A 16,432-nucleotide genomic window follows, 5' to 3' on the forward strand; every position below is an offset into this window, starting at 1 on the left:
AAATCATTCACATTAACCTGGAACATATACAGTATATACAAGTACACACACCTCTGAATAAATGTCACTAAATGTCTATGGTCTTCATATGAGAGAATAAATGCAAGTGCACAATCGCACATCGCTGTCCAAATGTCTATTTACACCAAGTGCAAATAGCGTTGCTTGTTGGCAAGTGCTATTCGCACTAACTCCGCCTAACAATGCCTGTTTGGGAAAAACAAGATAAAGGTCCCATGGCATGAAATTTTCATTTTATGAGGTTTTTTAACATTAATATGAGCTCCCCTAGCCTGTATGGTCCCCAAGTGGCTAGACATTTTGATAGGTGTAAACCGAGTTCTTGGTTTCCTGCTCTGCCTTTGGAAAATGAAAGGTCAGACGAGCCGATCTGGAATCTTCCCTCTATGTCGTCATACGGGAAAAGGTTACCTCCCCTTCCTCTGCTTTGCCCGTCCAGAGAATTTGGAGAAAATTGATTTTTCCAGTTTATTTAAGTCGCAATGTCAGCACAGGCTTTACAAACAGACTTTTACCATATGGATTCGACAGCACCACCACAAACAGTGAGTAACAGTGTTCATTAATGCCTGATCTGTGATCAGTGATTTCTGATGTGTAGCTTTCTTTCTAAATCGTTTAATACTGTTTATGCATCAGTGAATCAAGCCAGTGACTAAACGATCAACTTTGCATCGTTTCTGTTTGTAGCATCAAATAAATCTGTTATTTAAAATGTGTTAAACTACAGAGAGCGATCAAAGAACACTCTCTTTATAATGTCCGGAGCTGTCAATCACACGTTGTGTATCTGCACACTTGTCCAAACTGCCGTTATAATGAATGACGCTGTTATGCCGCACAACAAAGCTCTTACTGTTTTCATATCGATGTCGTGTTTGCTGTTGTGATCATTTACATTTACATTTACATGATCAAAGCATTTCGTGAGAGAACGCGCTGCAATGACGAGATCAATGCATTCACACGATCACAGACTGTCTGTGTACTCAATGCTCGTCACTGCAGCCTTTCATGTGATGGGAAAAGATCTAAAAATAATGCTATTATCAACACTTTCACGATTCGTTCATCTCGACAGCTGTAAAATAAAACTTAGTAAAAGTATTAATGTTGCAAAGTTCGTAGAATAAGGAGGAAGAAGACAGGACGGCGTGACTGGAACTCGGATACAAACAAAATAAACTTGCGCTCTCAACAACTCGGTACAATATAACTTTCTCAGCAATCTTTCTTCAGCTCTTCATCTCTCTGGTACACATGCAGTCCGTCTCTCTCTCTGGCAGTGCTTGCATGCAGACCTCGCTAAACCACGCCCCCTCCGCCACATAATCTAATACTCATTTCAAATGCAAAGATGTCAGCCAATCACAACAGTGGGCATTTACACTGAAGTCAGACATGCCCCTTGAAACAGAGCATTCAAGCCAGATGGCTAATATCAAGATAGAAAAAAGCCTTTTATTTCTAAATTATGACATTTTGTGATGTAAAAATCATACTAACAATTTAAGTACACCTCAGGAAACATTATAAAATGTTTTTTTTTTTAAATCCACGCCATGGGACCTTTAAAAAAATAACAATATCAATGTTTTCAGTGGTGTAGTCAGTAAAGCATAAGCCTTCAAGATCTAGCTTTTGACACGATCGACCCGGGTTCGAATCCGCCTTTTGCAGAGTTCGCTCTTCTCTCTTTTCCTATCACATATCACAATGGAAAGGCATTTACTTTCAATAAAAGTTAAGAAAATGTTCTAAAAATGGAAATAAAGTGCCTAACGAAATGTTTAATAATAATAAAAGCATGTATTGGGTTGGGTTAGGGATAGGTAGGGAGGGCTTTTATGAGCTCTGTCCCATTAAGGTGGCATCCATTTAATAATTTTAATAAATATAATAATTTACACTCTATGTTATCGCAACCTGTTTATGCACAACAATACTGAGGTGCAAATAGTATGTATCTGTCAAAATAGAGTATGAATAGCATCTAATTACTATTTACACACATTGCAAATAACTACTTTTACATGGTGTAAATAGAATATATCACTATTTTCACTAGTGTGCTATTTCACTTAGTAAATATAATCTACAGCTATTTGCAGTTAGTGTAAATATAATATATCGCTAAGAAAATGTTATTTTCACTTAGTGTAAATATATAGTTGCTATTTACAATTGGTGTTATTTGCACTTAGTGGCCGCTGCCAAAAAAACCCAACAACTTTATAGTACAGTGAGTAACATTATTACAATAACGAACATAAATGCCTGCCATTCTCGCTCTGTCTGCATTAAATTGGTTCAAACTGAGTTGGACCAACTCAATTAAGTTAGTCCAAATTGAGCTGGACCAACTCAATTACATTTCATTGCATGAATTACTTTTATATGAGTTGGGGCTACACATATTTATTGGATGGAAAACCTGCCCTCAATTAAATTGAGTTTGTCCAATGAGCTATTTTTTTGAGTGCAGCGTACTTGAATGTGCTGCGTGAACAAGCTGTGCAGTGGTTTGCAAGCACACGTTGACTGACAGGGAACCCATGCTATAATTTCATTTGGACTGAATGCAATTATTGAGATATATATATATATATATATATATATATATATATATATATATATATATATATATATATATATATATATATATGGTGTATACAGTTGTCACTGTTTTGTTAAATAATAAAAATACTTGTAAAAAAAAAAAAAATTCTAAATAAAATTTTGGCTTACATTGTTCTGTTATTTTATGTCAACTTCTTGTGTTGCAAAAATACATAAAATTTGTATTATTGCAAATAGCTTTGAATAATTAATGAATGAACGGACAAACAACTGAACAAACAAACAAACAAACAAACAAACTATTGGTTCTTGTTTTTATCATCAATATGCACTGTTTGAATGTATGAATGTGAACAATATTTGAAGACTAGTCCAGACATCGGCACCCACATCCTGCTCACAATACCTCCACTCCACACAGGATTAATCTGTACTATAATTCATTCATTCCTAATAACACCCATGAATTTGGGATTGAGTCCCTGTCAATGTAAATGATGAGCAAAGTCTGAAATAGGCAGAAAAAAAGTCCCTGATAAGACCCATTTTCAACAGGTAATGACTCAGAAAGAGGATGAAAATGAGAGAGGGTGTTTTCCTGTATAGTACAAGGAGAAATCTCTTGGGCACAGAATTTGTTGATTAATAGAAGATTGCTGTTCCACCACAAATGCAGAGCTCATAGTTCTGCTGTTATTATCCAGCTGCCATTTATTTTTCAGGTCCATGTCATTCGATCACATATGCTCTAATTTTATGTGTGTAGAGTAATGAAATCACATTCTAGCAGAATGACTGCTTAAAATTAGTTATGCTTACATAAAGCTAAAAAAAACATTGGCAGGAAAATAAAACAAACAAACTTACCAATGTCAGCTTTTCAGAGATTAGCATGGACCCCATCTCTCATCATAAATTTGCCACTATAATGCTGGGCAGCATTTTACTGATCCCAAGACAGGAGCTCAACATGACAATTTCACTGAAGCATAATGTAATATGTATCAAATAAACCTGTACAAAAGGCTGATCATCATAAAAGGTGACAAGATCAGTTCTCACTATGATAACAGTACATTATAGAGAAAATATACCCAGTGATATGTTTGTCGACCGACATGGTCTGATACATTGCTCTAGGTACCTAATCACTAAGGAGTACATCGGCTCTGAGATGACCTGCTGCATCGGCATTTCTTGGCAAATAACCTCTTTTGCTGGATCTGTTACAATCTAACAGGCATTAGGGAGCTTTCAAACAGTAAGCAGAGGAAAGGAATGAGATGACCTTGTATTGCCTAGTGGATGTAGCCATGCTTGCCCAGTGTCCTTGACTTTGTCAGATCAAACAGCACAGCAGTAAAGTCCTTAGGGAGCTTTCTGGATTAGATTACCTGTCCTGGGATTGCCTGGGATGGGTGTAGACATATGGGCCATTGCTCTCCAGCCAACACAGGTGATTAGTTTAGTTTAGTGGCTTGACGTAGTGGCAGTTTGGGTAGTAGTAAGGACTTTTTGTTTTTGAGAAACAAATATGTTATCACCTGAGTAAAGCTGCACAGGGAATGATAGCCTTGCTTTGGGAACATACTGTATGTGATGTTGGCATATCCTGTGGCTTTGTTCATGGGCAGTGACAGAGTCTAGCTCTTCTCAAAGCATTATGTCTTCATGGCCAGTTAGTCTCAGGGGTAAACTGCAGTGAAAGGGAGATAAAGGGAGATTCTCCATCCTCTTCAGTGGACACTGAGCAGGCATTATTGTAAAGACCTCCATGGCTATAGTACTATATGACTGCAGGGACAGTTCTAAGGTCATTTGATATAAAACATTACAAATTTAAGTAAAATAAATTATGAAATGGTATCGTTTAAAATTAAATTGTACTGTAAATAAAAAGATCTCACTATTTCAGCCTCATACATGCCCAAACTTTCCTTCAAAAAGCATTCACAAGTTCACACTTACATATAAACTGATCAGATGTACACCTTCATATACATCCTAATATTGTATTGGTCCCCCTTATACTGCCAGAACAGCCCTGACCCGTCGAGGCATGGAATCCATTAGAAGGTGTGCTGTGGTATCTGGCACCAAGATGTTAGCAGCAGATCCTTTATGTCCCGTAAGTTGCGAGGTTGGGCCTTCATTGATAGGACTTGTTTGTTCAGTACATCCCACAAATGTGAATATGGGGGCCAAGTCAACACCTCAAACTCGTTGTTGTGCAACTCAAACCATTCCTGAACCATTTTTGCTTTGTGGCAGGGAGTTTGCATCAAAGGGTGTACATGGTCCCCAACAATGCTTAAGTAGGTGATACGTGTCAAAGTACATCCACATGTATGGCAGGACCCAAGGTTTCCCAGCAGAACATTGCCCAAAGCATCACACTGCCTCTGCCGGCTTGCCTTCTTCCCATAGTGCATCATGGTGTCATGTGTTCCCCAGGTAAGTGACGCACACGCATCCAGCCACCTTCTTCCATTTCCCTGTGAACCAGTTCTGATGCTCACGTGCCCACTGTTGGTGCTTTCGGCGGTGAACAGGGGTCAGCATAGTAATCAACACCTTACTATCAGAACCAACATTAACTTCTTGAGCAATTTGAGCTTTAGCTTGTCTGTTTGATCGGACCACACAGGCCAGCCTTCGCTCCCCACGTGTAATGAGCCTTGGTCGCCCATGACCCTGTCGCCGGTTCACCACTGTTCCTTCCCTGGACCACTTTTGATAGATACTGACCACTGCAGACCGGGAACACCCCACAAGAACTACAGTTTTGGGGATGCTCTGACCCAGTCGTCTAGACATCAATTTGGCCCTTGTCAAACTCGCTCACGTTCTTACACATGCCCATCTTTCCTGATTTTAACACATCAACTTTGAAGACAAAATGTTCACTTGCTGCCTAATATATCCCACTAACAGGTGCCGTGATGAAGAGATAATCAGTGTTATTCATAATGTTATGCCTGATCGGTATAGTATGAAATATATGTATTTGGCATGCTCGCCGAGAAGATGGCCCTGAGCTTGAAATTTGGCCCAAACCCAGAGCACTTGTGACAAAAATAACCTGACATCAAAACAAGGTCCATGTCGGTAGCCCACCCCTCACTTGTTTAGTTCCTAAATGATTCAGTGTTTTTGAACAATTCAACAATTTGAACAATTCACTGGCTCACTAATAAATGCCACTTGTTTTGTTCCTGAATAAATCAATGTTTTTGATCAAATTGTTTGAGAGAGTTATTTAATTACTCATTCATACAGACAGTAGCTGTGTCTCATTTGAATGCTCTGCCCGTCTGAGGATGTATTTGTCAGCCACATATGCCGTTGAGGCTGTCTCAAGTCAATTTATTAATGCTTACTTTTCTGAAATGAGATAGCCTCAATGACGTATGAGGCCAACAAATGTGACCTCCAGAGGGTGCAGCCTCAGAAATGAGACAGCTTTTCACTTGTCTCATTCCTGAATGAATTAGTGTTTATGAACCAATCTTTGCTAAATGAATCAGTGTTTTGAATGAATTGGTTGAGTGAATGAATTGAGTGAAAGAAATTAACGTGTCACCACTTATTGCCATAAATATGTAATCTGTGAAACAAACTGTGAAAAGTCCCAGTGTTATTGAATTTATGGCACTGACTGTTATATAATGAAAAAATAGAATATTAATAATGATTAAACCATTCAAAAATATCATGTTCTTTCATGCTGCACTTTCAAAAAAGAACATTTTTGTGCTGTACGTCTTTGTATCATTTTGTAAAAAAAATCTGAATTAGTCTCAAATGGCCTTGTTGAAATCCACGCCCTGATAGTGGTAGCCTATATGTTCCAACGGAAGTATCTCACAAAGATTCCATTAGTCGCGTCTTGCAGATGAAGATCAAATGAATATGCCTCATGGTTGGACCCTGATGTTCATTAAACCTATTGTCAGAGAGAGCAATTAATCAAAGCATTCCTACAATGTGCCAGACTAGGATAAATGAAGGTATGTGATAAAAACAGTCATTAGCAATCTCTGCTCATTTTTCACTGCACAAGGAAGGAGGAGAGTGTCCTTTTCTTTTACGTCCCACAGCTATCACCTGCCCACTTCCTACTTTCTCACCATATTGCATTTAGTTGCTCATTTACAGTCTAGGTAATGAGGTGTCAAACTTTTCCCAATAGAAAGAGCACTCGATATCACTCCTGTCAATGTGCAAATGATTAAGGTGGTAAACCTATGCTTTACAAAGAACAATTCTTTCCAGCTTCAAGGTGCACATTAGCATGTGAGTGGTTAAAAAAGGTGAATGTGAAAGATAATTACCCTGATCAATGTGAGAATCTTTGTGAACATTTCTAAAAAAAACTAAAAAAACCAAGCACATATGTGCTCATTTTGACACTGGGGTCAATTTGATAGCGCAATGGTTGCATTTCCGTCACTTACATCTGGTATGTGCTTGAATATAAGAGTTAAGCTAAATTTAATTTACTATAAAGAACAGTTCATCCAAAAATGAAAATGCTATAATGCTCCAAAATTACAAGCAAAGCATCATAAAAGTATCTTCATACAACATGTGCACTAAATTCAAAGCAATTTAACAGATTTGGTATCATTGTTACATAAACAATATGAGATTTTGGTTTTGGATTCAAGATGGCTGCTGTGAGTGATGTTTGTAAAGCATGTGAGGAGTAAAATATATCTTAACTTCTAATCCAGCGGGTTTTGGGCAACGTGCTGTGATTATAATTAACACTGACTGCCACTGACTGTGGGGCTTCAGCGGAATGGGCCCAAAAAAGAACGCGCAGACAGAGGAAGTCGATGACATTAAAAAGTCTCTCGACTTCCTAACTGAGGAGATGATTACTGTGAAGACGCAGCAGAGCCGTCTTCTGGAATTATTAGAGGAGGTTAAACAGCTGTGCCTCCTAAACATCGAAAAGGACAAACGGATCGTGGAGCTTGAACGGAGGGTGGACGATCTGGAGCAGTACTCCCGGATGAATGACTTGCTCATCACCGGTATTCCCATCAAACCACGCTCGTACGCGCACGCGGTAGCCGCGGACAGCGGAGATGAGCAGGGGGAGAGGGAAGTGCACTCAGTGGAGCAACAAGTGGCAGCCTTTCTCCAGAGCAAAGGAGTAGAGCTGGACCTGGACTGCATTGAAGCATGCCACCCTTGTAATGGCAAAAATGAATTAGTTGACATCACTAATAAGAGACAAACCATAATCCAATTGTCTTTATAAAGATTTTTTTTCCTTGCAAGAAAGAGCCACGGTCAGTGCAGCCGCTCGAGGCTGCCCTGAGTGTGGACTGGAGACACAAAGAAGCCACAAGATTCTTATACCCCCAATGTCTAATTAACCCCTTCAGTAATTTCCCATACATCTGACGAAACCCACTGAAGGTTTCGCCTTGAGCAATTAAAAGCAAGAAACACAATGGTCCTTCATCTGTAACAACAGACAGAGTATCACCTACTCCTAATCAGCATAACTATTCAAACGCATAGATGCTAGTCAGGAACTCCAATTCCAAGAGCCATAAAAGATAAAAGGGGCAATGTTTGGGCTCCCACAGGTGGGGCCTCTTTGATCTGACTCATTTAAAACACAATAGAGAAAACAGGTCTGGAAGATTAAATCTTCTGTGATTAAATTTTTCCCCAACACCCTCTACCTAGAAGGATCAACAAGGATAGACCAGCAGTCATTTTGAAATTTGTCAACAGGAAAAACAAGACGGCTCTGTTAAAACAAGGCCGCAAACTCAAAGGGACGAATGTATATATAAATGAACACTTAACAAAAAAGAATGCAGACATAGCCAGAAAAGCAAGATACCTCAAGAAGCAAGAAAAAATCCAACACACATGGGTAACAAATGGTAAAATCTTCATCAAGTTGAATGGATCTCCAGAGGAGGCGAATATTCTCATGGTAAGAAACATGGAGGAATTGGACAAATATCAGTGATCATGATGTACATCAGTCATCTGGAAACAATTAAGGTAACATTTGACTTATACTATCACAATGAGTACTGAGCCACACACAGGAGGTCAAAAAGACAATCATACAGAGACAGACTTTTTGCAGAGAATTGAACAACTTCGTCAAATGGATCTGGGTGCATCTGAATATACTGAGTACAATACACATGATGTAGAGTCTGATATTGATCCTGATAACAATTTCCTTTCTATTACCAACAACAACTGCAACTACTATACAAACGATCAATACAACAATAATTGTATTACTAAGGACAAATTGACTATTATTCATTTTAACAGCAGAAGTTTGTATACAAATTTTAATGCAATAAGAGAATATCTACAAAACTTTGTATACCCCTTCAGTGTGATAGCGATTTCTGAAACCTGGTTCAATCAAGTGAAAGGAATTGACTTTGAAATGGATGATTATGATCTGCATTTTGTGAATAGACAAAATAAAACTGGAGGTGGGGTCGCGCTATATGTGCACAAAACTCTAAAATATTCGCTTCTAATGAATATGTCAATTGTACTTGATAATATAATGGAATGTATAACAATAGAAATTAATAATGGAAACAAAAAAAACATTATTGTAAGTTGTGTTTATAGATCGCCTGGGTCAAGTATTGATACTTTCAATGGAGAGATGGATAATCTGTTTTCAACAATTAATAATAAGTCTTTATTTATTTGTGGGGACTTCAACATTGATCTCTTAAATCCAAACAAACACAAACCTAGTAGAATCACATCACAGAGTGCAACCTTAATTGATAATATCTTTACAAATAACTTGACAAATAACATAATTAATGGTTTGCTTATTTGTGATATTACAGACCATTTACCCGTTTTTGTCGCATTTGACTGTAATATTTCTAAAACTAAAGAAATCTGTAATGTAAGCTGCAAAAGATTACAAACTCAAGAAGCTATTAATGCTTTTAATGATGATCTGAGAGTACAAGACTGGAGTTGTGTTCTTGGGGAGACCGACACAGATAGAGCTTATAATATCTTTTTAGAAATATTCACATATTCATATGATAAGTTTTGCCCCATTTCAGTGTATAGTAAACACAATAAATATTTCAAATGTCCCTGGATGACTAAAGGTCAACAAAATGCATGTAAAAAGAAAAAAAATCTCTATAAATCTTTCATTAAACTAAAAACAAAAGAAGCGGAGAATAGATATAAATTGTATAAAAATAAGCTAACTGATATAATAAGAATAGCCAAGAAATTGTATTATAAGAAACTATTGATTAATAATAAAAATAATATAAAAGGAACTTGGGCTGTATTAAATAGCATTCTCAAAAAAGACTTTAAAAAAAATACTTACCCTGAATATTTTGTTGACGCAGATGGTGAATATCGTAATAAGAACAGGATAGTTAATAGTTTTAATAATTTTTTCGTAAACATCGGCCGTGACTTGGCATCTAGAATCCCAGATGTTGAGCACAATATTGATAAAATTGAGAACAATTCAAACACCATCTTCCTTTCAGCAGTTAGTGAGGAAGAAGTAATGGATATTGTCCAAAAGTCCAAAAATAACGTCTCTATGGACTGTTATTCCATCAATATGGCAATATTAAAAAAAGTGGCAATATTAAAAAAAACACAAACTGATTGACGAATTCATTGAAAGAATGTACTTTATGTCCTTATTTCCAACAATAACAAAACCTAGTAGAATCACATCACAGAGTGCAACCTTAATTGATAATATCTTTACAAATAACTTGACAAATAACATAATTAATGGTTTGCTTATTTGTGATATTACAGACCATTTACCCGTTTTTGTCGCATATGACTGTAATATTTCTAAAACTAAAGAAATCTGTAATGTAAGCTGCAAAAGATTACAAACTCAAGAAGCTATTAATGCTTTTAATGATGATCTGAGAGTACAAGACTGGAGTTGTGTTCTTGGGGAGACCGACACAGATAGAGCTTATAATATCTTTTTAGAAATATTCACATATTCATATGATAAGTTTTGCCCCATTTCAGTGTATAGTAAACACAATAAATATTTCAAATGTCCCTGGATGACTAAAGGTCTACAAAATGCATGTAAAAAGAAAAAAAAATCTCTATAAATCTTTCATTAAACTAAAAACAAAAGAAGCGGAGAATAGATATAAATTGTATAAAAATAAGCTAACTGATATAATAAGAATAGCCAAGAAATTGTATTATAAGAAACTATTGATTAATAATAAAAATAATATAAAAGGAACTTGGGCTATATTAAATAGCATTCTCAAAAAAGACTTTAAAAAAAATACTTACCCTGAATATTTTGTTGACGCAGATGGTGAATATCGTAATAAGAACAGGATAGTTAATAGTTTTAATAATTTTTTCGTAAACATCGGCCGTGACTTGGCATCTAGAATCCCAGATGTTGAGCACAATATTGATAAAATTGAGAACAATTCAAACACCATCTTCCTTTCAGCAGTTAGTGAGGAAGAAGTAATGGATATTGTCCAAAAGTCCAAAAATAACTTCTCTATGGACTGTTATTCCATCAATATGGCAATATTAAAAAAAGTTATAAATAACATCAAAACTCCTCTAACGCACATCTGTAATCTGTCACTTCAAAATGGTTGTGTTCCCAAGAAAATGAAAATTGCAAAAGTTATTCCTCTATTCAAAAATGGCAATAAACATACATTTACTAATTATAGACCAATTTCATTGCTTCCTCAATTTTCAAAAATTTTAGAAAAAATATTTAATACTCGATTAGAAAAATTTGTTGATAAATATAATCTGATTAATGACAGTCAATATGGATTTAGAAGCAAAAGATCTACATCTATGGCTATAATTGATGCAACTGAAGAATTATCAAATGCATTGGACAATAAAAAATGACCATTGGAATATTTATTGACTTGAAAAAAGCCTTCGACACTATCAATCATTCAATATTACTTAAGAAACTTGACAGGTATGGGATACGAGGGGTGGCTGGAAACTGGGTAAAAAGTTATTTGAGTGACAGATTGCAATATGTGCAGATGGGTGAGGCCTTATCTGATTGTCGTGAAATTCATTGTGGTGTCCCCCAAGGGACAGTATTGGGCCCTAAATTATTCAATTTGTACATCAATGATATATTTCATGTTTCAAAACTACTTAAGTGTGTTTTATTTGCAGATGATACCAATATTTTCTATTGTGATGACAATTATGATAAGGTTATCAATGTGGTAAATGCGGAACGTCTCGGTTACGGATGTAACCCTCGTTCCCTGAGGAGGGAACGGAGACGTAACGTTAGTGACTAACGAATGGGGGTTTCGCTTAGAAGCCTATCAACTTCGAGTTTTGAGAAAACGCCCAATGGCGTGCCAATGCCATGGGGCATGCGGAATTTGCATACGTAGCTCCGCCTCACTGCGTGAGTATATAAGGAAGTACGAGGCAATATCGCATTATGTTACCTGCTTGAGGAGCCAAGACTGAACTCCTGCGTTCCAGGCAACACAGCTCGATGTGGCAAGGGGACGTTACGTCTCCGTTCCCTCCTCAGGGAACGAGGGTTACATCCGTAACCGAGACGTTCCCTTTCGTTCAGTCACTACGACGTAACGTTAGTGACTAACGAATGGGGGTCCCAATATAATCCCGCCACTCAGCTGTCTTCCAGTGCCCTGCGTAAGTGTGAGTACCCTGTCGTAAGACTAGTACGGACGAAGGACTCCCACTTAACACAGGAATACCAAGGTACACTGGGAAGCATATCCCAGTGAGGGAATGCCAAAGATGCCTACCCGTGGGGAGGACTTAAGAGACACATATGACCCGGAGAGGGTTGCATATGGAAGATCTCTAGGGTACCAGCCGAAGGTGGATTTTTAACCCTAGGGGTGGCGGGGACACGCCAAGGGAAGAAACCCGCTCACTGCGGAGACTTACGGTGAAATACACATGTGGGGGTCGCCGGAGGGAACCATGCACATGGGGCACCTGGCCGGACATGAGGGTCTGGGCTCGAAAGGGCAGACTGAACTGATGTCGGCGTCGACAGTGCTGGAGGAGCTCAGGGCTCTCGGGGAGCTCACCTGAGGAAATAACGCACGTATCCAGTCCGTGGAGTGGAGTGGCGAGCAAGCGAAGACACCTGAGCCTGGCCCATCACCGGCCCCTCGGGGGGGCGAGTACATAGTCGGACACTGGCTCCACTCGGAGATTGTAGAATCTGGCGAATGTGTTGGGTGTCGCCCAGCCTGCAGCTCTGCAGATGTCTGCTAGCGAGGCGCCATGCGCTAGAGCCCAAGAGGAGGCCACACTCCGGGTGGAGTGTGCCCTCACACCAAGGGAACATGGTCGGCCTCGCTGCTGGTAAGCCAAAGCAATGGTGTCCACTATCCAGTGAGACAGCCTTTGCTTTGAGAGAGCACTTCCCTTCCGCTCTCCACCATAACAGACAAAGAGCTGGTCTGAGGTCCTGAAACACTGCGTCATGTCTACGTAGGCGCGGAGAGCGCGTACTGGACAGAGCAATGCCAAGGCTGGGTCTGCCTCCTCCAAAGGCAGCGCTTGCAGGTTCACCACCTGGTCCTTGAACGGAGTGGTGGGAACCTTGGGCACATATCCAGGCCGGGGTCTCAGGATCACGTGAGAGTTAGCCGGCCCGAACTCCAGGCACGCTTTGTCAACCGAAAATGCCTGCAGGTCCCCGACCCTCTTGACTGAGGCCAATGCGGTCAGCAGAGCCGTCTTCATAGACAGAAACTTAATATCGACCGACCGCAAAGGCTCAAAGGGAGGTCTCTGCAGAGCAGTTAACACTACTGCGAGGTCCCAAGAGGGTACGAGAGGAGAGCGAGGAGGATTCAGTCTCCTAGCTCCCCTCAGGAACCTGATGACCAGGTCGTGCTGACTTACCTTTTTGTTCTCCAAGAGATCGTGGTGGGCAGATATTGTGGCCACATATACCTTGAGGGTGGAGGGAGACAGCCTTCGCTCCAGCCCCTCTTGGAGAAACTGAAGCACGGACCCGATCGGACATTTCCAGGGGTCTTCTTGGCGGGAAGAGCACCAGGTGACGAAGAGGTTCCACTTCAACGCATAGGCATGCCGAGTGGACTCTGCCCTAGCGGAAGTGATGGTGGCGACCACCGTAGGTGGTAGGCCACTCAAACCTGCCGGGTCCCGTCTAGGAGCCACACGTGGAGATTCCAAAGGTCGGGACGCGGGTGCCAATGGGTGCCCCGTCTCTGAGTAAGGAGGTCCGGTCTCAGAGGAATAGGCCAGGGAGGGGCTGTCGCAAGGAGAATGAGTTCGGGGAACCAGGTCCGGCCGTGCCAGTACGGGGCGACCAAAAGGACCTGCTCCTTGTCCTCCCTGATTTTGCACAGAAGCTGTGCGAGTAGGCTCACTGGGGGAAACGCATATTTGCGTACGCCCCGCGGCCAGCTGTGCGCCAGCGCATCCGTGCCGAGCGTGCCCTCGGTCAGGGAATAATACAGGCTGCAGTGGGAAGAGTCGTGGGAGGCAAACAGGTCTACCTGTGCGTCGCCGAACTGTTCCCAAATCAGCTGAACCGTCCGGGGATGGAGTCTCCATTCTCCCGGGAGAGGCTGAAACCGCGAGAGCTCGTCGGCTGCGTGGTTCAGGACTCCCGGAATATGGACAGCACGAAGGGACCTCAGGCGCTTCTGACTCCATAAGACGAGATGGCGGGCGAGTTGAGACATGCGGCGGGAGCGTAGACCGCCCTGGTGGTTGATGTACGCTACTACGGCCGTGTTGTCTGTCCGGACAAGCACATGTTGACCCTTCAGCAACGCTCGGAAGCGGTGCAGGGCGAACCGTACTGCCAGCAACTCGAGGCAATTGACATGCAGGAGACGCTGGGGTCCTGTCCAGGAGCCCGCGGCTGCTTGTCCATTGCACATGGCACCCCAGCCCGTGGCAGAGGCATCCGTCGATACGACAACATGCCTGGAAACTCGTTCTAAGGGCACACCGGCCCGTAGAAAGCTGAGGTTCGACCACGGGGTGAGTGTCTGTAAGCAGGCCCGAGTCACTTGGACCCGGAGCGTGCCAGACTGCCATGCCCATCTCGGGACTCGATCGCGAAGCCAGTGCTGAAGCGGTCTCATATGAAGCAATCCGAGCGGCGTTACCGCGGCTGCAGATGCCATATGCCCCAGGAGCCTCTGAAAAAGTTTCAGTGGAACCGCATTCTTGCTCTCGATTTGTCGGAGGCAAGTCAGCAGAGACTGCGCGCGCTCGCTCGAAAGCTGCGCGTACATGGCGACCGAGTCGATCTCCATACCGAGAAAAGAGATCCTCTGCACGGGGCAAAGTTTGCTCTTCTCCCAGTTGACCCGAAGGCCCAGACGGGTTAAGTGGTGGAGAACCAGATCTCTGTGTCCGCAAACCTGCTCTCGAGAGTGGCCTAGTATGAGCCAGTCGTCAAGGTAGTTCAGGATGCGGACCCCGTGCTGCCAAAGGGGCGCAAGGGCTGCCTCGGCGATCTTCGTGAAGACGCGAGGGGACAGAGATAACCCGAATGGGAGAACTGCGTACTGGTATGCCCGCCCCTCGAAAGCAAACCGTAGGAACGGTCTGTGTCGAGGAAGGATGGAGACATGGAAGTAGGCGTCCTTCAGGTCAATCGCTGCAAACCAATCGTACGGACGAACGCATTCGAAAAGGCGTTTCGCAGTCAACATCTCGAACGGAAGCCGGTGAAGGGATCGGTTCAAGATGCGAAGGTCCAGGATTGGCCGTAACCCACCGGTTTTCTTGGGTACAATGAAGTAGGGGCTGTAGAACCCCGACCTCATTTCGGCTGGAGGGACAGGCTCGATCGCACCCTTCGCCAGTAGAGTGGCAATCTCCGCACGCATGACGGGGGCATGGGCCCCAGTCATGGTATAGCGGACTCCCCTGTAACGGGGAGGAGCCTGCGCGAACTGAATCGCGTAGCCGAGCCTGATGGTCCGGGCAGCCCAGCGGGACAGCCCCGGAAGCTGAAGCCAGGCTTCCAGAGACTGCACCAACGGGGTCATCCGGACGACAGACGTACCCTGGGTGGGGCAGCGAGGCAGCGTTACCGGCGCGGACAGGGGAGGCTGTTGGGCGTCCCCGGGTCGGAGCACGGTTAACGGCTGCGCCCTGACAGAGGAGACCAGGGAAGGACTCGCGTTCCACTGGGGTCTGCTCTACCAGGGGGCTGGCGACAGAGAGGGATGCGAGTGGCGAGACCCGAGGGTGGCGCGCACTGTCATCACCAGTCTCTGGGTGCTCAGAGACAGGAACATGAGTTCTTCCCAAGCGCTGCTAGCCCGGGGGCCAGCAGCGGAAGGATTTTCCCCCGGCCCTCCACCGGGGGAAGGAGAGGCCCTGCTACCATCCCCTGGGAAGAACTGGAACCCATCTCTGAGTTGTCCACCTCCATCCTGGCGTTTAACCAGTCTGGGGAGCGGACTGGGCGACATCCTCAACCACCTCCACGGCGCGGCCCAGGTGAAGGCTGCTGCTGGGGCCGGGCGGGAAGAGGGAGGGCGCCCTCGGCGGCGAGCGGACTGAGGCGACTGGGCCGGCGGCTGGTGCAGCAGCTGGCCGCCGGGGCAGTACGTGTTGCAGCCTCAGTCTGCTCTGGGGCGGCCGAGAACTGTTGGGCGCAGTTCTCAGCCGCGCCGCCGAAGAGGCCAGCCTGGGATATGGGTGAGTTGAGGAGGCGGGCCCGCTCAACGTCCTCCACATCACCAGGTAAGGCCTGGTGTTCTCCCGGACCACAGCTGTGGACATCGCC

Source organism: Gobio gobio (assembly GCF_949357685.1).
Source record: "Gobio gobio genome assembly, chromosome: 17".
NCBI classification, from domain to species: Eukaryota; Metazoa; Chordata; class Actinopteri; order Cypriniformes; family Gobionidae; genus Gobio; species Gobio gobio.